Source organism: Planococcus citri, chromosome 4 (assembly GCF_950023065.1).
Source record: "Planococcus citri chromosome 4, ihPlaCitr1.1, whole genome shotgun sequence".
NCBI lineage: Eukaryota > Metazoa > Arthropoda > Insecta > Hemiptera > Pseudococcidae > Planococcus > Planococcus citri.
Genome location: NC_088680.1, coordinates 40268696 through 40292886, shown reverse-complemented (window position 1 = coordinate 40292886; position 24191 = coordinate 40268696). Strand labels below are relative to the sequence as shown.

At 35.4% G+C, this 24191-nt stretch overlaps 1 protein-coding gene across 1 annotated transcript in view; it reads right to left on the bottom strand.

Annotated features, from left to right (window-relative positions):
- Positions 1–24191, bottom strand: part of LOC135843654 (uncharacterized) — a 71641-nt gene that overhangs the window by 12412 nt on the left and 35038 nt on the right. The gene's annotated exons all lie outside the window — the stretch shown is intronic.

Genomic DNA, 24191 nt, shown 5'->3' with positions numbered 1-24191 from the left:
TATCAAACAAATTGAAGAAAAATCAGGCAGGGAGAAAATCCGTCTATACGTTCCCTACGTACGTTTAAATAAATCGAAAAATTATCCCTTAAAAAAAATAAACCTATACCGAAAAGAAAGTAGACCATATGCAGGGATACGCTTACGCACGAGACTACTCACTAAACAAATGAAATTGATTTCGTCAACTTTTTTGCTTTATTTTTTTTTCTCCCGGAAGTTTGGAAGGTAAACAAAAATCAAATGCAATAAACATGTACAAGCCTAAATGTATACCTACTGAGTTTTTTTCCTCAGTATTCTTCATTCTTCCTTATGTGTATTAAATTTTGAGAAAACGCAGGATTTTTTTTCTTTTCGAGAGATAGTTACTATACGTTAGAGTCATCGCAGGAAAATATGTAGGGATGAAATGAGAGAGGATCGCGGAGGAATAAACTTTGCAGATGGGCTAAAGTGGAAACTACTTTCTCCATGCGTATAAAACCACCTTTAAGTACGTGCAATTATATTACCAGGAAACGTTACTCGTAGATAGTAAAAAGATGTGCGTCGAAAATTGAGAGATGCGTGCTCTCAGAATGTGTTAAATACTTAAAACATACTACACATATAAGTAGAGTATACGAGTTATTCGAGCTCGTCAAATATTGACGGATACGTACGTCAAAAAATAAATAGCGAAGTATAAAATATCTCGGTTGCCAATTACTTTTGAAAATACGACGACGATGAGGTGACTGTTGAAGATTTTATTCGTGTGAGGCACATACGAGTATGATATGATATGCGGATCGTTTTCATATCTCGTTATGAGGAGTTGTGCTGCCAAAAAAATGAGAGTAATCGGTTGAGTAAGTCCTTAACTCAAGGGTTTGCATTTATGCATGATTAAGCTCATTTGGACATAAGTATTTTGGAGAATTTTTGGCACATTATAGATTTACTAAAAATCTGCTAGAGCTTCTAGAATGACTCGTAAATACTTTCAATCGATTTTTGAGGTAGGTACCTACAAGTACATTACATACAAAGCATAGTTATTCCACCTACCAAATTTCGGCTTTGTGTTTTAATTTAGGTAAATTTTTGTGGAAATTATAATTTTCAAGAATTTGCTACGTTAGAAGCTTCACAGCACCTCAAAACTACTCAAAACTGTTTTCAATCAATTTGAGGGTTCAAAAATAGAGTGTACGTAGGTAGGTATATCACATTTTAGGTATCACCTCAATTAGTCAAAATCCATATTTTTTCTCAAGTTCAGCTTTGGCTCAAATTTTATTTTTTTCAATTCTTCAAAATTCAAAAAATTAACTTCAACCCTAAGAATTATGTATCTATCTATGATTGGTCTTTTCATTTAGCTTCGTTTTGAACCCAAAATTCAGTTTTTAGGCTCCCCAAAACTGATCACCAGCCTGTTGATTTTTTTTTTTGGCAAATTCATGAAGACTCACACTTGGCTCATGGATGAGTCATGGAAGCATTTAAAATTTGATCTCGTTGATTTCAGGTAGCCCAATTCGTTACAAAAAATTCTGAATCGAGGGAATTTTGGAATTTTTTCTTTTTGAAGTAAGGACTTCTCACTTAATTCTCTAAAATCTTACGAACGGCGTGATTTGAATTTTTTTTTGCTTTATGCATAAGTCTGTTTAAAAGTAGAACTTCAGGTCTCACACTGAAAGTGAAGTTGACTCAAAATTACCTGCATATCTACCTAATAGCCATCATTTTTTCATTCTTTTTAAAACAAAAAAAATCAAAGGATAAGTAAGTATTTCCCAAGGACTGGAAGAAAAAATTTGAAAATCACAGAGTTTCAAACAAAAAGTCCAAACTTTTGTCACGAGTGTATTTAAAGGTGCTAGTTTTCTTCTTGATGACTATTTGGCCACAAATTCAAAATTGAGTCCCTGAAAAGAAGAGGAAGAAATTTCACTAAACTAAAAATTTTCAAAAAAATGCAATATTTGCATCAAAATGTGAGCTTCTGAGAACACAGATCTTATTTTTGAAGAGCATTAATCCACCCTAAAATTCAATATAAGGTAAAACTGCCTATTAGTACGCACCGCCTATTAGTACGCATTGCGTTTTTCTCGCGATTGGTAACACTGATCGAAAATTTGACCACACCATGACGTAGCTGACTAATGACCCTAGTTTCTCCGAAAAAATCACGCAGTTTGATTGAAAACTCTGTCTCTGAGAACAATTTGAATGAAAAACTGTGTTTTGGATTTTTTTTTCATCAAAATGGGAAATGAGATTGAACATATTAAAATAATGTTATTTGGTAAGTATCTTATACCAATCGATCCGTAATTTTATGTAGTTTCTTATGAAAAAAAAGACATTTCGAAAATATTATTTTATTATAGAGCTAGACATCATTTTATGTCAGAACAAAAAACTTCCTATAAGTACGCACCTCCTAAGTCCTATTAGTACGCATCATTTTTGCATGTAAATTTTCATTTTTTTGATCATTTTGCATTAAAATGAATAAAATTAGCTGAAATTGGTATTTAGTCCATCTAAGTTCAAGATTATGAAGTCTGATCATGATACTGACGCTAATTTCAAAAAAATGGACAAAAAAAATGATGTCAAAAAAATGTATTTTTTTAAAATCTGAAAACTTTGCTTTTTCGGATATTTGAATTGCTAATTTAGTTTTTTTCACAGTAATTCCCTCTAAATATGCCATTACACTTTTTCAGTGCTTTTTGTTGGATTTTTTACCATTTTCAACGTGTATTTACTCATGCGTACTTATAGGCGGACGTTTGCGTACTAATAGGAAGGTACCTTCCTATTAGTACGCATTTGAGTTGCCCTCATTTTTGCGTTATTACAAAAAAACAGCAATGGGAAACTCAAAAGTGAGTAAGCAGTTATGTAGCCAAGGGTTCAAAGTTTATGTGTACAAAATTTCATAAATTTTTATGCACAACTCTGGGAGCTGGAGCGTCTCAAACCTTAACCGCGTACTAATAGGCGGTCTTACCTTAGGTCCTAAAAAGAGTCGAATCCAAAATTGGTAATTTGAAAAGGTTATAATAAAAACACATTTCATCCTTTTTAGAACCAAAAAATTTTCAAAATGGGAATACAATTGCTCCAAATTTAACCCTCTTCTCGCCCGTTCTTTTTTTCAAAATTCCAAAAATCTATAAAAAAAAACTTGAAAAATTCTCTGTAGAATTTTACGTCCAGAATATACTTATAAAATTTTATTCAAGTTGATACAATTTGATTTACTTGCGGATAAAATTCTATCAAATTCTTATTTTTCTGTTTTAAAAAATTATATTCAATTACTTATTGTTAGTAAAAATGGTCTAACTAACGTTAAAATGTAATTTTAGCTCAAAATATGCAAAGTAGTGTGGTAAATACATATTATCAAAAAAAAAAAAAAAAAAAATGTTTTTCGAAAGTTGACTACCTGTGGTGGGGATTGAACCTCCAAACTCTTATACACTTCAGTCTGTTCTCTTAACCAGGGGAATGTTTGATCAAATTTGATAAAATCTGATTGAAGTTGATCAAGTTTGATTAAGTCTGATCAAACTTCATCAAACTTGATCATATGTACTTAACCAAGATGAATATCTTGTCATATGAAAGTTATTTTCAGTTCATCAAAATTCATTAAACTTGATTAAATCTTTGATCCAATTTGATCTCATTTGATCAAATTTGGATACATTTTTATTTAATTTTATCGAATCATTTTCGCATAGGTATGGATAGGACGAGTGGTCGATGAAATTGAAATCAGTCTCTTCGAAAACCTGTAATTAGATCCATGATTGTACATACCAACATAGGAATTTTGGATTTTAAACCTCCCCTTTCCAACATTAGTACGTAAGGTTATTTTCAGTTTTTGAAAGTCAGAATTTTTCAAAAACGTATAATTCAATGCTCATTTACTTACCTAGTGTTTTTGAAAATTTTTGAATTTTTTTGCTCTCCTCCACCAATTTGAGTTTTACCAAGGAACCTTCCGAATTCGCACTTCCAATTTAAACGAAACAAAGCTAGATGGAAAAAACATGTTCCAAGACCCTGTAAATGCTAAAATTCATCTTTGATTTTTTTTGAAAATTAAAAAAATTTTAAAAACTGTTTGCTTTTAACAATTTTTGACTTTTCTTTTACATTTTTTTTAAAAGTTCACCAAGGTACCTACATAAACATATTTTGGAAGAACAAATCTGCCAACTTCACTCATCTTTTCCTTACCAAAATCCATAACACTTGGAACATCACACCACGACACTGACGTACTTCATTCATTTTAACGAATAGACTCATTAATTGGCATATCTCTACTCATTCTAAAACCGTTCAATTCCAAATATATACGAGAAGAAAAAAAACGTCAGCCTATGAACGAATCTCATCCCTACCTCGTTCTTTTTCTGCAGTTTTGTATAGTGTATAGGATCAATTGCAGAAGAAAATATTAATCCTGGTGGTTTAAGCGTACGTATCTATGACGATCTTGACGTCTTGACATGTTGACACGAGCGAAGAAACCTAACCTTTACCATACCTACTCGCTATAATAGACGCTCGTACCCATACATATCATATAGAAACACTCAAAATTTTCAATTACATCGCCATTCTGCCAGGTTGCGTCTATCTCTTATCCTATTTCTATCGTCAAACGTATCGACAAGTGAGCGAAAATATTCTCTAAATTTTTAACTAGTTTTAAATTTATTTATATTTTTCTCGAGACGAATACCTAGGTAGGTACTTCTACAACGAGAAAAAGAAATACGTGAGATGAGAGACTAGAAAAAGATGAAGATCGACTCGAGCATCTCCGAGTAGAAAATTCGCGTTTATTTTATCAATTAGAAAGTCCATTTTATGAGTTCGCATTATTAAGTTTTCACCCCGTATACCTAGTTAAAGTTAAGGGGTATATAAGTACTGCGTTGAAATGAAAACCCTATACAGAGCCTTTTCTTTTTCATTTCACCTTTTTTTTTCTTCTTTTAGAAAACAACACCAACAACACCATTCTAAATATGTAGGTACGAGAGCTAAACCGTGAAAAAAAGAGGTAATCGAGTTTGTAATTTTGAATAAAATTAACGGGTTCGCTATTTTACACTTTTCACCGAACGTTTCGCCTTTCGCGTGAAAGTCTCTCTCGATGGCTATGCCAGAAGGAGCTCGTAAATTGAACGTTAGTAGCTTTAGATACCGACGAAATTTTTTCACCCTAATTTTTTTTCTCTCTTCAACGAGGAGAAAATTCGTACTTTGTGTTGGAAAGTTCAGATCGTGCGAAGTGAATTTGAATTTTATTAGGGGATCAATTTTTCTCATCGGTTACCTTTTTTGTTTGAAATTTGATGTGTGAGTGAATGAGTAGGTATCACATGGGGATTGTATGTATCTATGTTTCAAAAGAGGGCCTCTTGAGAAACCTAATCAAAGAAAAGTAAAAAAAAATAATGGAAAGAGTAGGTACCTCCGAAAAATCTCCGGTTCCAAAGAACATATTAAAAGTGCTCTGTAGGATTCTGAATGTTTTGATTGCTCAACTAAAATTTTTTATGCTACCCTATGGGAGAGGGTGACTATGCTTGAGTAAAAAAAAAAAAATGAACGAACCCCTTCTTCGGAAGTAAAGATGCTCAATTCGAATCATATCGTAAGCATTTTAAGTATGCATTTGCATCAACGAATCAACCCTCTTCCCCTCCATCTTCACCAGTTCATACTTATGTACAAAGTGTGACTACGTAATACGTAATTAATTACTTCACACGTATTAGTCCTCGTATGAGATACGACTGGTGGTGTATGGGAAAGGCGTTAATGGTATACGAGACTCTATACCAAGGGAAATATATGGAGTATATACGGCGAAGTGTCGTGGAATCAATGAAACAAGCCGGAGAACTACACTTAACATAAATTTTCGACGGACGACGTGAAAATGTTTCGCCATATCGCAGTGTACGTGGCGCACGAAGAGCGGGGCGGGGTGCGGCGAAAAAGGCGAAAATGCGAGAAGAGGAGCGAATCACGATTATTGAAAAGGTCTATCTGCTCTGTACAGTATAATACGTAGTACCTACTCGAGTTGGTTGTATACTATGTATGTTTATATACATATACCTACGACGCGACGTGTAACGTTTTTATGGCTCGTTTGTTGTTTACCGACGCTTTTTGGACGCTATTAAATTATATACGGCGTCGTCGCGCGAGTCACATCGTCGTCGGTGTCCTATACCAACTCGAGTATATGCATATGTGGACAGTGGAGTACAAAACGTACACCATACGTGTGTAGATAGGTACCTACCTACCTAGCTACGTATGTGTGCTATACGCGTTTCGATAAATTAATAAAAAATTCACATACCCCCGGTGACCGCATACGTGTCAATAAATCGGACGACGCGACGCCCAGAGAGGGATAATTTAATGGCTGAAAAAAGGAATTAGTGGACGGGTTATACGAGTTATCAGCGCGACCGGCTTCGATAGCAGCGGAATTATCGAGTTAATAAATTATCCCGCTGACCGATGAGGCGACGATGACGAGATCAAGTGCGAATAAATGAATTTGCTATGGTTGAGAGGATACTTACAGCGTGTATTCACCAGCGAGAGCATATTTTTGAAGGTGAAGTGTCGAAAAAGTGTTGTTATAGTTTTGTAGATTTTAATATTAGGAACACGCATTCGCCGATTTGAAAATTTGTCAGCACTGATATGGTTAAAAAAATGACGAAGGATCGTGAAATATTTTTACGTAATACACACTCGTAATCTCATCATTACACCTCTGTCGCTAGATGCAAAATGTACGTCATTATGAGCGACCTAATGCCGGGTCAAACACGTACATAATAGCCGTATTATGTACGTGGTGTTATGTGGCAACACCGCGAAACTCCTCATTACGTACGCGTTACGTTTGGACATAATTTAACCGGTGAACTGGTGAAGTTTGGTCACTCATAGACGCACATTTTTTGCATCTAAACAACAGAAGTGTAAAATGGTGAGGTTACGAGTGTTTATTATGTAAAGCACCTTACATTACGCGATTAATAAAGTGTGTGATTATGAATTCGTGCAAAGTTACAGCGCTCGTCTTCGACTCGTGCAGTAACTTTGCACTCGTTCATAATCACCCACATTATTAATCTAGTAATGTAATGTACTATTACGGTTGTTTGACGGAGTGGTGGGGGGGGGAGGGAGGCAGGGTTTTCCTCTGTTGGAAACCGGCATGAAAAGACACAAAATCTGACCAATTTTATACGCACTCCTGCAGAGGCTGACTCGCCCAAGATACGTATTACTTAGTGGTCGTCAGGGGCCCCGAGACATCAAGAGACCTTCCAGGCCATGATGAAACCAAAAAATATAATTTTCCCTTTCTCTAAACATCTTCGCTTGAGCCTCTGTGTATTTTTTTTTCAAATTGAGATCAGACTTTTATAAAAATCTATTAAAAATTCAAATTTCAAGCTCAAACCAAAAAACACACTTTTCATCTGAGAATACATTGTTTTTCTAACTCTCGAAACAAGCTTTTGCCCTCACTCCGTTCTGGCCTGCTTGCTTTTAGTTTTCGAAATTGAAATTTTTGAAAACCCATCATTGAAATTCTAGAATTTTGAGCTAGGTAAAAAAGTGAACAAATTTTTCGAAAGCATTCTTTTTTATCACTCAAAATACAAATTTTCAAAAACTTTTGCCCTCTGCCCTTTGCTCGGGTCAATTTCTATCTGTTTTCTAAACCAAAAAAATTCCACTTTCGAAACTTCCATAAATTCAAAAGAGAAAATAATAATTTCTTATACGCTTTAATGCGAATTACGAGTATATCTATCAATTGGCAAAATTTTCATTTCATCTTTTCTTTCACTTTTAAAAACTCGTCATTTTATTCGGCAAAATTGGTATTTTTTTCTCATGGCAAATTTTTAGCTTCCCTCACTCTCTCTAAAAAAAACCACCCCTACTTTTGCTCCCATCGGGTTGACTAATTTTTGTAAAATTGAAAATAAAAGACAAAAACAAAAATCAATTGCCCAACTTGCATTCAAGTATCCAAACCTGAGAGAAAACAGGACGAGAAAGATTCTTAAGGAGGAGGGAGCCCTGCAATTGCGCCAAATCACCAAAATCATGTACCCGGAATTGCGCCGGGTGTTCAAAAAAGTATACTGGCAATTGCGCCGAGTTTAAAAAATGCGAAACGAACAAGATATGAATGAATCGTTCAGTCGCAAAAGTTATCTATGATTTATTCACCCACTCCAGAATCTTCCCTCACCTAATGTCGCAAAAAAATAGGTTCAACGAACAGGAACAAAATTAGAGGTTGTTCGAGAGGGGGTGGGGGAGGGTGAATGATAATTTTCCGATTGGTATGAGGAAAAAATACCTACCAATTTTGCCGAATAAAATGATGCATTTCTAAATAGGTACTCACTCATCCATTAAAGCTTATTTAAAAATTGTAATTTTCCCCTTTGAATTTATGGAAGTTTCAAATATGAAATTTTTTTAGTTTGGGAAAGAGATAGGAATTGGTCAGAGCGAAATGAGGTCAAAAGTATTCAAAAATTTGTATTTCAAGAAGTGAAAAACAATAATGTGTTTTTTAAAAACTTATTTCTTTTTCTGCTCAAGAATTTTAGAATTTGAATGTTGAGTTTTTGAAAATTTCAATTTTGAAAATGAAAATCAAACAGACGTGAACGAAGCGAGGACAAAGCTTGTTTCGAGAAGTAGAAAATCGATGTTTTTAGATTGCAAAAATTTATGTTTATAAAAAGTGAAAATATAATAGCAATAAGTACCTCATGCCCCTACGTCTACAATGTTTACGCCTAATTATAAGAACGAATTATTCAACTACACCAAAATTACGATTCTGGCGGTCCGCAGTGAGAGCAAAGGATCGGGAAGATTCGTTCTTTTGATTGGCGCAATTCCCTATGAACACATTTCTCTATCTGGCGCAATTGCAGGTATGCTTATTTTTTTACTCGGCGCAATTCAGGGTATATTTGGCGCAATTGCATGGCAGCCAAGGAGGAAGAGATACAATTTTGAGGACCCTACTCGATGTCCTGTTAACTCCGGGGCGAATGAAGGAGATGTTTCCAGAACCCCTACATGGGAGACTTTGCTCTCAACAGTGCTATGCTGGAAACCAGTATGAAAAAATATGTACCTATCAGGACTGCAATAGAATTTTTTCAAGTTTTCAAACGTCAGCGTCTTTAAAAATCAATCGATTTTCTTCCAAATTTTTGAAAATTTGAAATAAAGTCAGAAAGTCGACTGGATTTTTCCCCTCGTTTTCAAAAATCAGCGTGACCACACCAATTTTTGAAATACCCCCCTTCCACAAAACACATCCACGTAAAAAATTCAAAATGAATTTTGGCCTTTTTACAATTTTTCTTACATTTAAGGCTTGATTTTTTGTTTTAGCTTACCAGGGAACCACACGAGTGTGCAGTAACAAGTTTGACCTACTTTTTTTTCAAAATTAAGGGGACCCATTGAGTGAAATCTTCCACGAAGTTCATTCAACTGCCCAGTCAGAAAACTAGGGGTCCTTATAACACGAGTTCAGAGACCCCAAATTTTTGGTTTTAGGTCAATTCCTCCAATAAAAAAAAATGAAAAAATGTGCCTCAGATAGTAAAATAGCAATTAAAAAAATCATAAGGCATTATTCATGGTATGTATTTTTGGGTCCCATAAATATTCGAAAAATTTCCCAAAAATGGTGGAAAAATGCGATTGAGCTGCTGCAACTTTGGGAATCATATTTTCCAGTAACAACTGGAGTTTCCTGGAGCTTGTGAGCAATTTACATCTTGCTCCTCCAAAAAGATACTTTCTGGCCCAAAACTCTTAAAAATATGCCAAAAAATGGACAAAAATTTGATTGATGGGTAGCTCAATTTTGGGTTTCATATTTTCTAATCACAAGTCAAGTTTCGTAGGGTTATTGGACGCGATTTAGAGTTTTCGCATCTGAGAAAAAGTATTTCTTGGGCCCAAACATTTTTAAAAATTGAGCAAACATGATCGAAAAATGTGACTTGGCTGTAATAACTTTGAAAATCGTCTTTTATATTTACAAGTAGATTTTCCTAGAGTTTAGTCACGATTTCGAATCTGCTGGTCAGTTAAGGTATTTAAGGATCAAAATGCTCAATGTCTCAAAATGGTCGAAAAATGTAATTTGGCAGCTACAGGTTTCGGAATCATCTTTTCCAATCACAAGTCTCTTGTTTCTCTGAGAAAAGAATTTCCAAAAATGGCCGAAAATGCAATTTTATTGGACAGTTTGGGATCGTCTGAAACTCAATTTGAGACTTGAAAGACGATTTCCATACCTCATGGGGCCCATTACTTTTTGACGTTTGATATATTCTGAAAATTACTGTTTTACTGTTGGCTCATTTCTCAATTTTTAATTAGCGGAATCGACTAAAGACGAAAATTTTGAGACCTTTGGACACCCGTGGAACTCGTAATTTTACGGTTGGGCAGCTATAAATTTTATGGTAGATTAATCTAAAGGTCTTCTTACTTTTAAAAAAATCAGATGAAATCTGCGTTAGTTTCGTTAAAAAAGTGATAGGGAATTTCAGTTTAAAAGAGAATAAAAAAAAAACACAATTTTTTTGGAAACCCTCTCTTTGTGGGCTCATCTCCCCTTTCCAGCGCCACCTCCGGTGTTAAATTTTTTATTCTGTATGACTTCCAATCCAAAATGAAAGTCTCCACCGAATTTAGTCAAAATCCTTCGACATGGACTTACAGAAAAAGGGGAACTCGAATTGAATTTCTTAGATGATTAAATTCTACATTTCGATTTTTCCTATAAGTACAAATAATATAGGTGAAGTTTCGACGTCTCAAAACGCCAGAAATAAAAACAGCTGCCAAGTAAACTTACGTTCTCGGTGAAAGTTAATTTCATAGGTATAATAATAGCGACGCTAAATGAGTTGAATTTGCATAAAAATTATCACCAAGTTGGTAGGGAACTTGGTCGTATATAACGATTTCGACAGGGCTGTAGGTATGGTATAAATACACCAGTATATTATAGCTTACTTTTCTACCATTTTAACGAACGTAATAATTTTATGTTCACTACACCATTAATATTGGACGTCGCGACTTTCATAATCGTCTTTTATGCACGGCAATGAGTAAGTTGTGGCGAAGAAAAAAAATCATAATTGAACCCAACCCAAAGCTCATGTTGGATATTACTCGGAATAATTTTCTCACTTTCCAAGTTTCCGAAGTGGAATTTAACTGTAGGTGTTTAGGTACCTACTTCGATAGGTCATTATTTTCAAAGGTACTCGTATACTTGAAAACTTCTCCAAGGATAAAATATAAAATCAACTTAAAAGACACAGCTTTTTGATAATTTTCCGTGGGCTCAAAAATAATCAAACTAAATAAAAGTTGTTTTTTCTCCTATGAAAACCTCGATTTCGTGGTTCAAATAATATGGTGAAAATTATTTCACAACAAATTGCTTAACATTCTTACTTATTTATTTTGAGGAAAGCAAAAATCAATATTAAATTCGCAGCTTACGCTAATTTAATCTGTAAAAGTGAGGCAAGTTATTAATTCAACTGGAAACTTGGCGATGGAAAATTTTAATACACTTGCTTATAGCCTAATCGTATAAACTCTTTTTCTCCTCTCTCTCTATCTTACTTCGATGAACTAAAATTACGTGTATTTGAGTTGAGAAATTTAAATACGTACAAAGGGTACCTACAGGATCTAATGTACGAGTGTATTGATGATTTTCCAGACTTAGAAACTCTTACATAATGTTGCTTATTTTTTCCCAAGAGTGTAATTGGGAAAAACTTTCAATTTTTGAAATTTTTTTTCGCAATATTCTTGGATATTTTAAATGCCCAATTTGGTGAAAGGGGAAAGGTTGAGTCATAGAATAATATTTTTACTTAAAATGTTTTAAGGTCTACACACAATTTTTGTATTGTCTCCTGCTTCCTTTCTCCTTTCTTATTTCATTCAGGTTAGAAAAATTACACAGTCACCAACTCTCGTGAGCAGGAGCACCTAAAAATGTAGAACACTGTGTATAAGGTACCAAGTATAAATACCTGGTGCTTACTACTACAATGTACCAGTACATTTGACGGATACTACCACACGTAAAAAGCCTCGGAAAGTAAATACGTTGTGTTCAAAGAAGCGCGAATAAAGAGGCCAAGAAAAAGAACAAAATAAACGAACTGAAACGAGTAAATAAAACACCAATTGGGGAGCCGATTGAACAGAAATATCAAAACGTACACGATTTCCAAGATCGCGAAATAAGATACTTCATGAAGTTACAACAATCTTTACTCTTTTTTTTCTCGTTGTTTTACGTATTTTTTTCCTCCTTTCGTATTTACACTTGTTCCGGTTCTCTCCGTGGCCCTTCTCCTATTTTCTTTTTCGTTTATCGCGAAATAAGAAAATATTTATTTGCAAAAATATAGCGATCTTGATGGAAAATTGTGTTTTGTTTTCGTTTTATAATTTCTCGTTGATTTAGCTTCCTTCGTATTTAATCATTTTTTCCCTCCGTAAGTTGAAACTTAACCAATTGATGAGCTATAAATTCGGGTTAACTGAGAAGCATTTCTTTTTTTTGATACGTGAGACGAGATGCAAAGTCAGCTTATTTTTAGGTAAGATAAATTAGTATACTTTTACATTCGGTTATCTCTGTATCTCCTGACTTGGTTTCGGATTACTTAGTATATTGAGAAATTCGTGTTGGAAGAAGAAAGTAAACCGCAGGGTCGTTGTAATTTCTCGGTGAAATGTTGCGAAGAGAAAATACATATAAGATGGTAGCAGAGAGTCGAACAGAGAGCTAGGTGCGATGGTCGCGACGAAAAGAAGCCGTCGACCGCAACCCTAAAGAAGAAAATCTTTACTTTCTTCAAAAACAATTAATTATTAAAAGTTTCCAGAAAGCTGGGCGTAAAGTTCGAACAGTCAGAAAGTCACATCGATAACATCTTTCATTGGGCGACCGCTGCGGTCGCTTCTAAATAAAGTTTTTCTTACGCGAATGCGAAAAAGCAAAACTTGCAAATTAAATAATCTTCGACGACGTCATCGTCGTCTCCATCGTTCCATCGTCCTGATGCTGGACAAACTCCTGTACCCATTTCCCTTTCCAAGCTTCCCTCTCTCTTCTCTACTGTCTTCGAAAGAATATCTACCTACGATATAAAAAGTCCAGTTACAAGGTCTCAGAGATTTCCTGTTGACTCTTCTTACATGTGTAAGTATTTTCCCATACCTCGTGCCAAATGACAACCTTAATACGGATTGATCGAATGTAAAATATGAAAAACAACCCCCCTTCCTTCTACCCAATCATCAGATAAAAATTCAGATGTTTTCCATCGCGTTATGTTTTTAAAAGCTACGAGGAAAAAAACCCTCTTGACGTGATAAAAATTCTCGTCTCACGGTCGTCGTTGGTACTTTCATGAAAATCTGGAAACTGTAAATTTTAATTTTTTCTGTTAACTTTGCAAAGTACTTTTAACGTAGTGTGTTGCCTGGTTAGGTTTTTTTTCTCGAGCTTTTTTCCACCACCGAGTTTAAAATAGTTTATAAATTAATTCGTTGAAAAATAAGTACAAAACTTTTACATTATGTTTTAAAACTAACGTATTTCTTTTACTTGCATTATTTTTTCTTTGCGAAAGGTTTTTCATTATTTTGCTTTCGTAATGCTACGGTGTGGTTTTGAATATCTACCGTGTTTTTCAACCTACCTCCCCCATCGATCATCTACGCGTTACGTTCTTCACACGCCGTTCGAGTGGGGCCTGTTTATGTGTACTATATACCTATATGTATACTTTGTGTATTCAAAGTAAACCTTGTCTTAAAAGTATGTTTGAGTTTTGGTGTTTGATTTTTTTCCAAACTTTATTTTTCTTTTTTCAATTGCTCGACAAATAAAACTAAGCACGAAGTCGGTTGTTGTAAAAATACTTGGAGTTTTTTTTTTTTTTTTTAGCTAACACCATCACTTTGGATTGGACAAATCAGTTGGAAAATTTTCATGTGTGTCACGAGACTTGTCACTGATGGAAATATTTAATATTTTGATGTTTGGGTGTTTCAGGGTTTGGAGTACCGAGTTGAAGTAAAGGAGGGTGTAAGCTAGAAGTGACAACATTAAGACTTTTGGTGCCTATGCATATCAGGGTGATCTTTTTAATTTTTTCCATGATTCTCACACTTGTCTCCTATTTTAAAAAAATGAGGGTTTTTGTGAGAAAAAAATTCGAAATTTTAGCTCTTCAATTGAAAACTAAGTGGTGTCAAAAGACTCACTCCACATTGGAAATTTTTTCAAAAATGTGATGAGAAAATTTCTGTTTACAATAGGTATGTACCTACTATTCCCACCTCACCACTTCGGCCGGAATTGCCAAAAAAACGTTTTTTGCGAGAAAAAAAGGTATGTTCTAATCCATAAAAGTTGGATTTAAAATTAAGGTACCTTTTAAAATGTGTAGAGAAAATATGAGCCTTGGTGAGAGTACCTTTTCCGCTAAAATTCGTATTTTTAAAGTAAGTTTCTTGGACTATTTTCAACCTTCTGAGTTGATTGGTGATGGTTTTGAACTGATCCCGAGATTATGAAAAAATGTAGGCGGGTTTTGACCAAATTCAGCAGAGACTTTTATTTTGGGCTGGAAGTTACCCAGAAGATTATTTAGTTTCGAAGGTGCCCCTGGAGGTGTGATATGAAGTCTCAAAAAAGCTTGTTGATTGAGGTACTCTATCGATTCTCCGTTGTCTGGTTCAAAAAATTTTGTATCGGTTGCAAAAAAAAGCAAAAAATATATGAGTAGATACTTTTGTTGGTTTTTTGAAGAAATGAGCCATGTTACAGGCAAATTTCTAATTTTATGTGCGAGTATTTTGAAAGAAACGTGTTAATAAAAATACGAATTCTGGTGGAAATAGTTTTTACACCCATCCCTTCAGTTTGGATTTACAGCGGTTCAAAGTTTTATTGTGTCAATTTTACTCCTACCACTGCAATAAGAAACTCGGAAAAAAATTGTGTCAAAAGACTCACTTTTGTTCTACGTATTCCAAGTGGTACCTAAATTTTACCTAGAGTAAGTATACCTACTCATGAATACATTTTCCCCCGAAAAAAAACATGTTTTCGGCTATACCGACCAAGAGGGGTGGGGTGGGAGACCAAAGTGCAGCTCGAAAATTCATTCAGAATATAGACACTGGACCTGCGTATAAGACAACCAACTGCAGGCCGAGGGGAACGGAAACGGTAAAGAAAAGTTGTGTAACGCCAATTTATCCCACTGGGTGCTCTTTGCAGCGCTGTAGTTGATTTTGCGGGCAACAGGGAAAAGGGAGGGTTGTGTACTCCGCAAGAAACTCGTGACTGCGCGCGCAGCCAGGAGTAGTTCCTCGCGGACTACACAACCCTCCCTTTTCCCTGTTGCCTGCAAAATCAACTACAGCGCTGCAAAGAGCACCCAGCGGGGTAAATTGGCGTTACACAGGATATTTTGCCAAGATGGCTGCCAGTTGGTTGTCTTATACGCAGGTCCAGTGTCTATAATTCAGAGGTATCCAACTTCTTCTTCTTCTTGTGTCTGGGACAATCAGATTTTCTCACATTCTTCCTTCCATCTCTGCATCAGGTCTGTTCATTTCTCCGCACAGCGCCTCTGTAGTATACACAATGCTAGCATTACATTCGATGAGGCGGTCGTCATTCTGTGTATGCACACAATCCATGACACTTCACATGCTTCACATTGTCCTGTATGCCCCATCTGGTAAGGTTTACTGCCATCTGGGTGCATCCAGCTCGGATCTGGTTTAGTGTGAGCTACTCTACATTCAGCAGTTTGTGTCCATTTGCCAAGTTCTTGCTACATGTGGTCTCCTCCAGATCTGACAATCTTGTCTCTCTTCCCTTCCCTGGGTTCACATCCATTACACCAGGTATGGAAATACGCCATCTTTGGTTATAAAAAGAAATTTTTAAGGATTCAACTGCCAATTTACGTTATTTTTTTACCTCATATTCATTTTAATACGCAAAATAGACATTTTACCACAATTTTTTTGATTCCATTTCATTATGCAACTGAAATGAAAAAATTACATCACTGTCAAAACTACAAAATCTATAACTGAAGATGGCGTATGTCCACCATTAGGTGTGTCTCCTTCATAAAACTCCTAGACTTCAGTCAGGTGTTTAACACTGGTTGGTCTGCAGCAGCTAGACACAATTCTCATGGTGGTGTTGAGAACAACGTCAATCTTCTTGACATGTGAGGATCAGTCCCAAGCAGCACTTCCATAAATGATTTCAATGAAATGTCACAATGATGTCACTTGACGGACAGCTGTGCTGTGATTGGCTGATCCCGTTATAAATACAATTTTTGGCCCTAAATTAGCATTATGTTAAATAGGGAATTTGAAATCTGTAAAGAATTAAGGGGCACGCTGGTTACATTCAGATTCTGCGTTGAAAAAGACCCTAAATTCATACTACCTAGCTTTCTCCTTATTTCTTTATAGATTTTAATTTCCCCTTTTAATGTACTGCTAATTTAGGGCCAAAAATGTTGTCAAAAGCGCTTTGGAACTATTGTCACTTTACCATTAGCCAATCACATTGCAGCTGTCCATCCAGTGATGTAATTGTGACGTTTCATTGAAATTGTCTATCCCCCCCCTGTAGAGTAGCACAGTACCATGGCTGTTGTTCTCAACATGTTTGGTTTTGCTCCCCATCTAGTTGATACAAGTTTCTGCAGTAAGTTGCTTCTAGCATCCACCTTCATTTTTGTGTTCTCACAATGTCACTTATATTCGGTTGAGCGTGCCCTATTGACAAAATTATGCTTATGCGTACCTAACAATGCATGATTTTGGACTGGTGTAAAAGCGTGCGTTATCGCGTTAAAAATGTGCATTTTCACATGCTAAGCAGAAGCAATCTAGCAACCAAGTATTTTCTAAAAACAACCAGTGAGTAAAAAATTTTCCAAGTCCAAAAATTGATAACATTTATGCAAAAATAACCTCTGTTTGATCACCTGTGAGGTGGCCGAGTGAGTTAAGCGGCTGCACAATGCAGTAACCGGGTATCAATCCCCACACACAAAAATTTTTCATTTTTTTTTTCATTTTCTTGAAAAAATTATCTATTGAAAATGCCTTAAAATTCACAATTAATTGGTAGATAGTATTGCCTGTGAGTTATGAGCAATTTTTCTACTAAAATTTCCGCACTTTTTGTACATACTTTTAGTTTACCTTTAAGCATGCTATTCACTGGCTGATGAACAGCATGCGATTTTTTGAAAAAGTCCAAATTCACACATGCTTGTGATATGTAAAAAAGCATTGTATTTCAGCATGTTGTAGGCACGATTTTTGTCAATAGGGTGATACCAACGAGTACCTAGGTACTTGGAATTTTCACAGTTCTCCAGCTGCACTCCTCTCCATACTAGCTTCAATGCGCACTACATATTTTCCTAAATCTGGAAACAGGGGCATATTACCTAGGTACCTTACCTCGGAATATTCTTAGTGCTGTTCTTTCTCTCTTGATCCTCCAAACAATGTTGATCCTTCTGTATACATACCAAGCCCTCTCCAATGCAGAAAAAGTCAAAAAATAAAACAAGTTGGGAGCAATTCAAAAAAATTTCATTCAGTGCATTTTGAACAATGTTTTCAAGGAAAAATTTCACCTCAGGGCTAAAAAACAATTTTAGAGCTTTTGGTTGATGTGATCCGAAAAGATTGTATTTTGATACGGTAAGCTCAATTTCAAGTACATACATACCTACTTATTTTTCCCTTTTTCATTTTCAAAGTTTAAACGTTTTTTTCACTCTCCCTTAATAAAGCACCCAAACGAATAGAAAATTTCTTCACAATTTTCTCTTACTTTCACCTACAAATCGTGCCATTGAAACCCAAATCGAAATAAACTCACGTTGTTCCTCCCTCGTCCTCCACTTCTCACCCACTCCGCCTCCAGTTTTCAATCGGAAACCGACTAAATTAGTCAGCTTGATCAATTCCTACCCCACTATTTGTATATATTTTTTTTTCGTAAATAGCTCAGTATTCGATAATTAACCTCTGTTAGATACCTCGACCCTATTATTAAATTGGTGTAGCTTTTCCTGGTGAACCATTTACCTTACCCCAATATATAAGTCGGCAATTAAAAAGGACCGATTTCTTTTCCACAGCCTAAAAGGTAAGTATTTTAATGCTGGCGGAAAAGTCGAGTAAATTTTCAACCCCTGTTCACCTCATCTTCTTGTTCATTTGAACCAATGACGACAGCGACGTCGATTAAATTGAAACAGTTATTCCGCGAGCCGCCGGTGTTGCTGGAATTACCTTATGAATAAATTAAAAATTTTGTAAACATTTGTAAGCGGGATTTTTAAACGAAAGAAAATTATATACTTTCGATGGTTAGGTAGGTACATATAAGCCGTGTTTTGTAGAACAGCTACGTATAAACCAAGCTCAGACAGCATAAGTAGGCGACACCTACACATTCATTTGGAAATGTACACCTACATCTCGCCCCCTTTGGCACCGCATCTTCATTTTTTTTAAAGCAAATTTTATTTCTAGTTTAAATAATTATTTTAGCGTGAATAATGACGGCGTGGAAAATTTTTCCGGCTGGATTTCTCATTGTACGAACATAATTAACCGACCACCCTCATCATAAATGAACATCACGTGTATAAGGATAGAGATGGGTAGGTAGGTAACTCGATCATCGCGTCAAAAACAAGTATTATAGTGATCGACAGCTCGTATTCGGTGAGAGATTTTTTATTTTTTGTAAATAGCGTGAGAAAATTCCTCTTTCGAACCTCAGTTCCTACTCATCATCCTTCTCCAAACGTTTTACGTCATCGTCCGCTCGGTTTGTGTGGAGCTGGGTACAAGGGGTACGAACCTACTTAACGCAGCGCGATATTACCGATTCATCCGAAAAATCGCGCGTTGAAATACGACTTCAAAGAGAATATGTAATTTTTCATATCTCTCGCATGAATTACTCTACGGTGATGCATGGTGGTATGTGCTATATAGCACTATGTACGTTACATCATCGTTTACAGCGACGAGTAACGGCGTTAATATGTTCTATACGACAGATGGAGATGACCGAGGGGGTAAATTTTTCGATATAAATCTTGCCAAGTATATACCCTCTAACTGCTTACTCTTTTTCTCTACGACTCGCTGTACGTACGCTCCTTGCTCGGATATTAATTCAATTACCGAGGCGAATCGAGCAGCATTTACTAAAATCATCGTATACTACTTATTGAAGGGGTGTGTACGAGCAGGATCGAAGGAGGAGGAGGGGGAGAGGGTTACGTTAAACGTAACGAAGTAAAAAATATATCGGCGATAATTACGCGGTAGCGCGAGCAAATGAAGAAGATACACGATGAGGGATGAGAGATGTGGGGAGAGGAGGCGGTGGTGGTAAATTTACAAGAATTCGATATTCGCTAATGCCTTTATTGCATGCGAAAAGACAAACACGTAGCTTATCGCAATTATGATCGCGTTATAATGTGTTACACTACGACGATAGAACGCGATCGAGAAGAAAACAAGGCGAAGAGGACGCGGGCAATGCTAGAGAGACGAAGCAAAACGGATGGCGATCATTTTATCCGTCTCAATCTATCTTCATTTATTCCAACGACTTATAATATTAGGGTAGTTATTAAGTATACTGATTTGACGCGTCATTTCGGCCTCTTCCTTGGCGGAGGCCCTTCGCTACGGCCCCTCTATTGCCACCGCACCCCAAGGCTGAGTCGAGAAGCGTGGTACGTTCTCGAGACTTGCCTTTTCCGTACCCGATTTCCTGTAATCCTGTATAAAATCTCGCTTCATTAGTGCCACCAACTTTTACGTACAACCTATTGCCGTAATTAATTCTGCGAAACGTTTATAATACCGGGGTTGTTTTTGTATTCGAGTTGGGGCGCGTCTTCGGGGGCGATAGGATAGGCATGTGCTACGTGTACAAGTTTTCTTTGTGTAGTTACAGCGCGACCAGCGAATACAATAACTACGAGATCGATGCGATGTTTGGCTGGAAATTTTTTTTTCTCTTCACTGATGTCAAATTTTACTAAGGTGATTGCTAAAGTTCATTTTTGGGGGTTTCGTGAGTTCTTGAAAACTTGAATAGACTGATAAAATAAACCAGTGTAATCACATCATTTTGAACTTCCAAAAGGAAAACATCCACTTTTGAGATATTTTGGAATCTTTTTCGTGTTTTCAATATTCTCTAAAAATTTCAAATGGAGACTTCAAATCATTACGGTGCAGTACCATGGTTCAAGCAAAATATACTAAGATGACAGAACCTCTGCCTAACAAGGGTACAGATATCTCAACTGCAAAAAAAAAAAACATTTTGAACTGGACAGAGTGAAATTAAAACGCATCTTTCAATTTTTGATGAATCAATTTTGAACCATGAATACTGAATAGGCAAGGACAAAATAAAAATCTTACCAAATTGACCTAGAAAGCTGAAATTTCGTACGCACACTATTTCTGACTCCTTCTATTACCTAATTGAAATCTGTTCGGAACCATTTTGAGCAGTTCTGAAACCTTCATGCAGATTTTTGAAAATTTAAAATAAGAAAAAATTTTACTTACTAAATGAACTTGGAAAACTAAAGTTTACTTTATACCCTAATTCTAATACGCCTAGTCGATTGAAGACGATTTTAAGCTGATCTAGAGCTTCTAGTTTTTGTATATGAAATTCTTGAAAATTTGAGTTCATTAGAGACGGTTCCACTGAATTTCATTTAGTCCTTTTTATGACCATTTTTCCATGAATATAAAATCTTAAAATTAGCAAGCGGTCTCAAAAAGCCTCAAAACCGCCATTAATTTTTTTAGGAGACAAAAATAAGACTTAGATAAACTAAATTTCAGCTTCTTTTTTTTTTCATAGAAAATGGCGTTTTGAATTGTCGAAAATTTACCAATGTTCAAAAAATAAAGTTCAACACCTAAAATTTGGCGTACTCAGTACCCTCGAAAATTAAAAAAACCATAAGTTACTCGAATTTCTCAATATTTTTGAGATCAAGAGGGCTACTAAGAAATTCAATCCCCGTAGGGACTCATATACCACTGAATGAGTTTAAAATCAATATTAGAATCTCTCAAATCGCAACAAATTACAGGTTCCTCATATTTTTTGATTTTTTTTTCAAATTTGAGGGCTTATTATGAGGTTGAGGAGGCCTGTATTGGAAAAAAATTGTTGAAATTCAAAATTAATACCTCTAAAAAATCAACAAATTTTATGTCACACGAATTGGCCAATTTTTTTTAGAAATTTGATGGTCTGTTATTGAGGAGTCTATAAAGAATCCTCATTAAAAAGTAGGTTAAGATTTGAAATCGGTGTTATCGATGATTCTTATTCAATAATTTTTCAAAATTTTTTAGGAACCAAATTTTGCACTGTTTTTGCCATATTTGTGATCTGTTAGGAGAAATATACCAGGTTAAGATCCAAAAAATCGATTTTTTTTGTCAGGATATTGGTAGTACTCAATGTGCAGAATCCGCCTGTGGTGGTTAAAACGTTCGCGAACGATTCTTTTGACCCTAAATTCAAGGTTATAAAAATAGAGCAACTACAAAAAAAGTTTTAAACATTTTTTTTGTGATTTTCTTGAAAAGTATGTTCTGGGGAGTCAATATGCAAATTTTTGGGGCAATCGGCCCACATTTGGAGGATTAGCGTCATTTTATTGAAATTTGAATGAGGCTTAAGCTGGAAAAATCAACTCTTTTCACCTTGAACAACTTTTTTGAAAAAATTGAAAAACTCAATAAAAAACAAAAAAATGGATTTAGGGAAATTTTGATTACCGGCCTTTGGCAACCCTGATTTTGAAAAAATGTCAGGTTATATTGGTACCCTTGATGGCCAAAAGTGGTACAAATTTCACCGAAATCCGACCCATACATCACCTAACACATAGATTCGAAACTTCAAACAGCTGCCATGTAAAATTTATGTTTTGGATCTTAACCTGATTTTCTCCTGACAGATCTCATTTGAGAAATATTAATCCTTAAAGGAAGGAAAGGTGAAGGAGGAAGGGATGGAAATCAGACGAAAAAATTTCAAACCAATTGAAAAAAGTGATAAGGGTAGGTCATGAATTACCTACATACTGTTTTTGGAGGTATTAATTCCCATACTGAAAATCGTTGTCTTTCAATATACTTAATATGTATTAGTTGGTAGCGGATTGGACCTCAGTTCAATTTTTATTTTTGGGGTAAACGATAATGGGTATGATTTATCGTTACGACAGAATAGGTGAATCGCACGACAGAAAAGGTGGTCTAAACGACAGGCCCGACAAATAAAAGAATTGCCCGACCAAAAAAGAAATTGAACGACAGAAAAAGAAATTGAACGACAATCATATATTTGCACGACAGATAAAAAATGTCAACGACAAATAAAAAATTGAACGACAGTTAAATAAATTGAACGACAATAGTAAAAAAAAAAATCACGACAGAAATATCTGTTAACACGTCTATTTTTATTTTTATTTTAATCCATCAACACGCCTATTTTTATCAAAAAAGTTACAAATCGAATAAAATGAAAAAAAAAATTAAAAATTTTTGTAAAATGATAGGTGGCCGGTGGGTACTTCTCAAAAAGTAGTAAATTTTAGGCCGCATATTCGAATGTACCGATTAGTAGAATACAATAGAACCACAGGGGGTAAAAACGGTATCCGAATGTCCGAAGTGAAATGACCGCCAATGTCCCAAAAGGTGTATCCGAATGTCCGAAGTAAAAAAAAACTTGTATGACTAGGGATTCCCAAACATATCTGGGTTTTGACGAATATGGAACCCAATGGAAAGTACAACTACATACCTTGCATGTAGCATAAAAATACCTAGATAAGCGTAAGGTCGATGAAGATGGGCTCATGAAATCCCAAAATAGATTTACGAGAGGCCCCACTCCCAATCCTGGAATTATAATCGACTGTATAGCCTAAGCCTTATTGCATTTTTACTTCAGGAAAATCAGGCTAAAAACCATTGAGAAGGCACAAAAATTTACTTTTTTACAGCAGAAAAGTCTAAACCCTTAAAAGGCATATCAAGGACCCCCTCAAAACGCACATGCAAATTTTCTAGCCTTCCAAGTAGATTTGTGAGGTTTCTCTTCTCCGAATTACTCTAAAAAGTTGATTTTGATTTTTTTGACCTTTATCGCCTGCTTTTGTTTCTCCCTCTCAAGAATTTGGGCATACCTCAATTTTTTAGCCAAAGTAATCTCTACTCATATTTTTCAAATCCAACATAAAATCACACAAAATATGAAATTTCTCTGGCTAAAGCTGAAATGTTCTTATAGTCCAAGAAGAGGGGGAGGGATGAAAAAAAATTGTTTAAAACGTATGTGCCTATAACTTGATTGAGAACTGAAGAAAATTCTAAAATATCTTTCTTGATCTTACAATTACGAGTAGATCATTTCATGACTATTAGGTATACCTTTTCTCTGATATCTAACATTTGCCTATAGGCTCCTACGATTCATTTTAATAATCTCCAAATTTTCAAAACGTAAGTAAACCTAAATGTTCTTTTCCAATTTCAAAAATCAAAACAATTTCACAGGTAAGTAAGTTTTCAACTATTTTTTTCAAAATTTTGAAATTGACAAAAATTATTTAAAAATTGGCACCACTGCCTAACAAAATATTTCCCTGGTTTCAGGAATGATACCTTTCTACAATTTAGCATAATTATTAATTAATGCGAAATATTTGCCAAGAAAAATTTGTTGAACTAGGTACATTATATTCAACAGATGTACCTAGACCTACTTTAGAAACTCCTGTAAGCGCAAAAATCCAAAACGGACATTCAGATACACTTTTTGGGACATTCGCGGTCATATTGCAGCGGACATTCAGATACAG